A 7,474-nucleotide genomic window follows, 5' to 3' on the forward strand; every position below is an offset into this window, starting at 1 on the left:
ATAACTGAAAATCAGCTGGGATTTGTTGCCTCTTGGCAACAAAATTGTCTCCTATTGTGCAGCTCAGGGGGAAAGAAACCTCTTCCTCCCTTCAGTTTGCTGCAACAAAGTGTTTCGTTCCTCTTTGTGAAGAACTAGGAAGAAACACTTCTTTGAAAGCTGAGGGAGCCCAATTCAATTTCCTTATCATTTTGAGAAAAATAACCCAGTTATTTATGTTGAAAGTCACTCCAAAATTTTGAAGATACTTTTTTAGAAAATATTTCTCTTGGTGACTGATTACGAGTGGGTATGGGAAGAAACTCTTTGCCTTGAACCACTCAAAGCAGTAATTTCTTCCCAAAGAGTAGATGTAATTTCATTTTCTGGGTGAAAAAAAAAAAAGTGGTAGTGGACCAAAGGAGCTTCAAGCTGATCTCCATTTGCTGTCAATGACTGAATTAAATGCACAGGGTGCCTATCAGCTCTGCCAGCAAAACATTGATTTTGGGTTATTGGAGGTTTTGTCAGAAATCTGTGTAGCATGAATAGTTCATGGACTTATCTCTGCTGACTTCAGCCATTCCTGCTGTCCATCATATCTTGCTATTATGAGGAAGCTGTTTTCATTATGTTGCCTTTTAATTCAGATAGCTGAGCCTTTTTCTACTTCTGGTCCCAGTTTTCAGGAGGACAAACATTTTCATATCTGTGAGTGTATTCAGTGGTGGTCACACAAGTGAAGGCAAGGAACTGGCAGGTGATAATTTATGAAACACTATAATGGGAAAAACTCAGCATTCAATTTCCATCTCCTTAGAAATCTCTATTTCTTTTCTTGTCTCTTGCGCTCTTTGTGGCTGGTCTGAGTTTATTGCTTGGAAATACAATTCTGTGGATCCCAATTCCATTGAGAAAGAATAACCTTGTACACAAAGATAAATAAATTTAACTTTTCAATATTAGAGCAGTTTGACATCCAGGCTTGGGCACCTGGCAGTGGTTAGTGCCTGGCCAGCCTCAGAGCACAGAGTTCGTCTGATTTAGGTGAAATTTCATTCACTGGAGACAAAGTAAAATTGAGTCTTATTTGCTCAGGACTAAAAATCCATCTGAAGCTGATTGCCAAGACTTGCTGCTGAGTGATGGGATTAACCCCTGCAATGGCACCATGAAATAAGAGACTGGGAGAGGAATATTAAACAATGACATTTCCAACCATGTGCAAGCCCTGGTGTTCTGCTCTTGGCTTGGTGCTGTCAAAGGGGCTGATTTTGAGGGTTTTAGAGGCACTAACCTGGGCAGTGAAATGCACCTCAGGCACCAATTGCATCTCTGGTGTCTGCAAGTGCCTTTATCTCCCTTCATGCTCCTCAGAACCGAAATCCTGCAAGGACCAAGTGAATCTGAGACTTTGGGAAGGCCCAATAGTGACAGATTTTGGTGAGATTTGAGTCAGGAGATGGAAGCATTAGCAGAAGGTGCTGTAATCTTCATCCCTGCACTCTCCTGCGTGCTGGTGCACTGTGAAGGAGGGATTCCATAAAACACCTTCTGTAGCTCCTGAGGGGAAAAAAAGTGGCAAGTTCTTTAATTTCTTAGAGTTTCAGGCATGTTTGGCTGTGCTGCACCTCGGGGCCAGGCTCTGCCTCTCTCTGCTCCAGCTGGTGCTTCCAAACTGCCCTCTGTGATTTTTACTTGCAAACCAGCTCTCTGACCAGCTTCCACTTTGCTTTAAAAATTCAGCACCACATTTGTGGCTGAACAGGTCCCAGAGCTGGGGAGGAGGATTTGAGATGCAATTTGCATCACAGAGTTGTTACAGCGGGGAAAATGTCACATCCCTCCTGTGCCTGGAGCTGCTAATCTTGTTCTGAACATTGGAAACCTCTTCAGCTGCTCTCATTATACCTAAATTTGAATTACTGCTTTGATTTCACACCTCTTTCATGCATGATTTTCCTCTCTCCTTGGCTGGAATTATGAGGCCTGAGAATTTGTCAAGCCTTGGGACAGTTGCCATCACCTATCCCTGCTCCTAAAGCTGCTTTTAATTATCTTGGGAACCTGAGCATGAGGGAAACTGGCAGGACTTTAGTGAGAGGAAAAGTAAGGCACAGAGGCCAAAGTGTAAATGCAGAGTCTGGGGACTCTGTTGTGGGGATCTGGGCCCTGCAAATGGGTGTTTTTCCCTGTGAATGGCTGATTCCTTCTATATGTCCTCCTGAAATTCTGAGCACCAGGGCTGGTGCTGGTACTGCAGCCACACAAACTCCCCATGGAGCTGTGTGGGACCCAGTGGGAATCATTGATTTGCTGCTTTTGATGAAAAGTTGTGACATGAATCTCAGTGTCAGAGAGGTGACACGTTAATGCTGCTGCTGTCAGGCAGTGCCCACACACCGTGTCTGGAGGTAGCTCTGGAGAAGATGAAGAAAAACCAGGATTAAATCCCATGTGCTACTGAGCTCTATCAGAAACTGCTTGGAGTGAAGTCTGTGAAGTGACTGAGGGGAGCTGGATGAAAGGGACAGCTCTGAGAAATGTGTGGTACATCAGGGATGTTCTAATAGTGATCTTTGCACAGAGATGAAAAAGTATCAGTTTGCACGGCCTGAATGTCTGGCTCTGGGCATTCTGCATTGCACAAGATGTGCTGAGCTCATCTGGCTCTGAAATATCATCTCTGCACCTTAGCCAGGAACAGCATCAGAGTTCTGAACAGATTAATCTAAATCAGTCATAAGCCAGAAGAAACCTTGGCAATACACATCAGTGGCAGGTGAGGAGAGCAAAAGCTTCCATTATTGTTCTTGCAGAATGAATTCAGCAATAAAAATTCCTCTCTCTTGGCATTAAAATACTTCAGTTTCAGCTCTGCCCCAGACTATCAGTGTCAAGTATTTCTCTGGGTGCTTGGGGGTAGGTTCTCCCCCTGTAGCTCTCTGCAGGTTGGTGCTAATTAAAGATGTTCCCTCAGGTTCAGATGTTTTGCTGCCTGAGCAGAGTGTGCAGAACAGGGATTACAAGCACTGACATTTGCTGTGCTTGAAAGTGCAAGGGACACATTTGTACCAATTAACGTCACACCTTGAACTAGGAGGATCAATTCTTGTTGTGCTCACCAGAGTCTGGGCACAGAGGAGGTTTTCCAAAGGAAATCTTGGTCCATGTAGGGCTGAGGCTCCCTCCAGGCTGGCTCCAGCTCCTCAGGGTGCCCAGGAGCAGAGGCTGCCCACATCCCAGTGCACCCTCCTTAGCCCTGGGGCTGCCCAGGGAAGAGCCATGGCTGAGACTCTGCAGGACTACACAGGCTCAGCCCTGCTCCAACATGGGATCCATGGGCCAGGGTACGCTGGGCTTTGCCCCTAGAGCTCCCAAGTGTGTCCAGAGAAACTGCAAGGAGAGGCTCACCTCTGTCAGTGGGATCCCTCTGTGCACAGGGACCCCCACTCCTGGGGTGGCTGTGCCAGGGACCTCCAGCCCTGGGAACCTGGAGCAAGTGGAAACAACCACTTTGCAAAATGCTGCCTGTGCCTGAAGCAAATGCAAGGAGAACTGGGGTGGGAAAAATAAAATTTGTTTATTGCAGAAGAACAGCAGCAAAAATACAGAAGATATTTACATTCTAAGAATATTTGTAACAACAACAATCGATAGAACATATATACAGAAAAACCTACCTAGCAAAACTATGGGAAACGTATTTACAGAAGTCAAAAATAGCTCTAAAATCTATATTCTAAAGAAAAACAACAAAGTGTAAAACATATATACAAAAGGGTGGTGTCTCTGTCGGTGATGTCCATCGCACCTGGAAGAAAAGCAAATGCCATGGTCACTCCAGTCAGGCACAGGGGGCTCTTGCATGTGCCCCCAGGCTGGCACATGCTGGCCCAGCAGCAGGACTCTGCTACCAGAACTGAGCCTGGCTGGGTCTGGCATGGAGCTTGTGTGGAGCAAAGCAGGCACAGGACAGGCTGTGGATGGCCACCAGAATCCAGTGCCCTGGCTACAATGTCCCTGAGCAGGGAGCACCCAGCCCAGCCCCAGCCTGGCAGCAGGAGACCCACTCTACCTGTCCTGCTGCTGGCATTGGTCTTCATGCCAAGTTCATGGCCTCTTCCTCACCTTCTTAATCAATATCCATGTCCTCAATGGACTCTTCCATATCCACATCCATCTGTTCTTCTTCATGCACATCGACGTCCATCTCTTCTTCCTCATCCACATCCACATCCATCTCTTCCTCTCCAGGGTCTTCTCCGTCTATTTCCATGTCCTCCTCTGTATCAATCTTTGTATCCACCTCCATGTCCTCCTCCGTATCAATCTTCGAATCTTACCTCCATCTCCTCCTCTCTGTCTGGGACAGCCTGCAGAGGTAGCAAAAGCTCAGAGTGGCATCCCTGTCCCACTCCATCCCCACAGAGCTCCAGCCCACCCGGGCAGGTGGGGGGTGTCCACCTCCATGGAATGGCACCATACCTTCCTCAGAACAAATGGGAGCATCCTGCAGGGCTGGATGCTGAAATCCAGGCACTCAGGAGCTGTCAGGAATGATCGGGGTATCAGAGGGATAAGAAGAGTGAAAGGCGAGGGCAGGAGCAAGGTGCAGAGCGTGTCAACACAGCGGCCAAGGGTTGTGTTGTGCCCTTTGCTGGGCGCTGGACGTTCCAGCTGGAGCGTGGGCTGTGACATCACAGTTCCCAGGCTCCATCTGAAGTGGACAGTGGAGACCATGGAATGATGGAGTCCCTGAATGGTTGGGCTTGGAATGGAGCCTGAAGAGCAACATCTTGTTCCCAGCTGAGCCGTCTTCCCCCAGAGCGTGCTGCTCAGAGCCCTGTTCCCAAGGATGGGGCATGCACAGCCTCTGTGCACAGCCTGGGCCAGTGCCCCACCATCCCCAGTGGAAAAGAGCAGCTTCCTTAGATGCAGCTTCAATCAACCTGCTGCAGTTGAAAGCCATCCCCCCTTGTCCTGTCAGCACAGGCCCTGTTGAACACTCTGTCCCCTTCTTTCCTGCGGGACCCTTCCAGTCCTGCACAGCCACAGGGAGGCCTCCCAGTGTCTCCTCTCTCCAGGCTGAGCATCCCCAGCCCCACTTGCCCAGCAGTCAGTCACATCAGGGCAAGTCAAGGCTGAAGGGTAGCAAATAGCATCAGGAACTGAGAGATGCAAACTTTAGACCCAGGTTTGCCTCTAAATGTACAAAATTAAGAACAGTGGAGAGGAAGATGGTGGGACACTGGTTCTGTTCTAACTGGTGATTTCTTTTTCTTCTTTTCTGTCATGCTGACCCAGGTTTTTCTGTTTGAAAGGAAGCTTTGCACAATGTCCATTGTCTTCTCCATTTGTGAAACACCAAGCGGAGTCTGGGCAGGCTGATATGCAGAGCAAAACCTGAAAATATACTAATGATCCTGAGCCTGGGGGATGCAGCTAAACTCAGCCAAAAGGAATTTCTAGAAAGCTGATCCTGGTTTACATTATCTTGAGTTTGGCTTTGCCAACTTCACCAGTCATTTATGAAAAAGCAAACCAAAAACTCAAACCAAATCAGACAAAAACCCAAACAAACAAACAAACCCATGCATCAAAGCAATCAAACAAATAGATAAAAAATGCCAAATAAAACCAAAGGAAATGAAGAGTTAGTATTGATTGTGAGGATAGCACAGCAGGCAAATGGCTGCTTCCCACAGGATCACCATCAAAAGCCACATAGAACAGCTGCTCCAAAATATATCCAAGAGGAGAAAAAGAAAAAGTGATCCATGGCAACTTTGGGGGCAGCTCCACATTCAGGTGAAGGATGAACACGCAGTGGTACAGATGCAGCCTTGCCCACCCTCCAGGCTGCTGTTTGCTCCTGATGAAAGACCCTTGCAGGACTGTGGCCCCTCTCAGTGCAGTGTCAGCCACTGCCAGAGCTCTCAGCTGAGCCACTGGCATTTGCAGAGTGACATCCAGGCGCAATCCTACTGCCTGCTGAGCATCTGTGGATGATCCTGAGCATCTTCATGCCTTGGACTGCCGCTTCCCCGGCTAGCTAATGACAAGAGAGGGGGGCGGCAGGTTCCCCCTGGAGCCCCGTTGAATCCCAGTTGTTAATTGTTTTGGTGCAATATAAAACTCGGAGAGCGCACACGGGTCCCAGGGAAACTTTGGTTGATGGTAAACTTCCCCTGTTCCTCTCCTGGGACCCCGATCAAGGAGCAAACAAAGACTTATAAGTGTGGGCAGGTCTCAGGGGTAGGCACAACTTTCAACAAATTGGGAGAGTTGGGAGTAAAAATCCTAGGCGGAGATAACAGCAGTGAACCAATAACATTCCAAGGGAGGAAAAGTGGTTTCAACAAACGGCTAAAATTTGGAGAAATAGAAACTAGAATCTAGCTGACAAAATAACTGGGAAAAGGCGGAGACAAAAGGAAAACAGCACCAAGGAAAACCACCAAATCACAAATCAAACCATAAACCTACTAATAAACCAGAAAGCACGACACAACAGTCCTATCCCCAGGGTCATGGGATCCCAGATCCACAGAATTAGCTGAGCTGGGAGGGACCCATCAGGATCCTGGAGTCCCACTGCTGGCCCTGCACAGGACAACCCAACAATGCCAGCCTGGGCCTGGCAGTGCTGGCCAAACGCTGCTGGAGCTCAGAGAGCCCTGGAGCTGGGAGCCTTCCCTGGGGAGCCTGGGCAGTGCCCCAGCAGCCTCTGGGCAAAAACCTTTTTCTGAGATCCAACCTGAGCCTGCCCTGACTCAGCTGCAGCCATTCCCTCCAGTCCTGTCCCTGGGCACCAGAGGGAAGAGGTTCCCACAGCCCCAGCCAGGGACCCGGTCCCAAGGCTGTTGCCATGGCCACCAGGTTGGGACCCGCGGGGATGCTCGGTTTCCATGGACCAGGGTTTAAGAATGAGATTCTCCCCAGCTCCCAAGGATGTTGCCAGGTCCACCAGGGCTGGGACCAGCTGGGATGCTTGGTTCCCACAGGATGGGTTTAGGAATAGGATTCTCCCCCACTCCCAAGGCTGTTGCCATGTCCACCAGGGCTGGGACCAGCTGGGATGCTTGGTTTCCATGGACCAGGGTTTAGGAATAGGATTCTCCAATTTCCTGCTCCCACTAAAACCACACTGCCACTCGCTGCCCTCCCGACTCCCATGGAAAGAACAAAAGGCAAACATCCCGGGCAGGGATAAGAACAATTTATTTGGAACAGCAACGAGATAAGAAACAAACAGAAACAAAAACAATATTGATCACAGAAGGGATATGCAAAAGGGAAAACTACAATGCAACTAACTGTCTCTTCCCGGCCACAATTTCCTTCTGCCTGGAAAGGACACCCTTCTCCTCAGGGAAAGAGTCCTTTTCTTGCCCCTGGCAATGAGTAGAGGTGAGAGTGAAGGTAATGACATGGCCCTGGCCAGACCCTCATGGTCTTTGATCCCACATCATGTCATTGGCAGGGGCAGGAG

At 48.7% G+C, this 7,474-nt stretch overlaps 1 long non-coding RNA gene across 1 annotated transcript; it reads right to left on the reverse strand.

Annotated features, from left to right (window-relative positions):
* Positions 1-3,675: 3,675 nt before the first annotated feature.
* On the reverse strand, positions 3,676-4,614 carry LOC135283013 (uncharacterized). The gene is made up of 3 exons (XR_010348952.1): positions 4,468-4,614; positions 4,111-4,355; positions 3,676-3,793 (listed from the first exon to the last, which is right to left on the reverse strand). It is a non-coding gene; the product is annotated as an uncharacterized LOC135283013 (long non-coding RNA).
* Positions 4,615-7,474: the final 2,860 nt, after the last annotated feature.

The sequence above is a fragment of the Passer domesticus genome, chromosome 18 (assembly GCF_036417665.1).
Source record: "Passer domesticus isolate bPasDom1 chromosome 18, bPasDom1.hap1, whole genome shotgun sequence".
Taxonomy (NCBI): Eukaryota; Metazoa; Chordata; class Aves; order Passeriformes; family Passeridae; genus Passer; species Passer domesticus.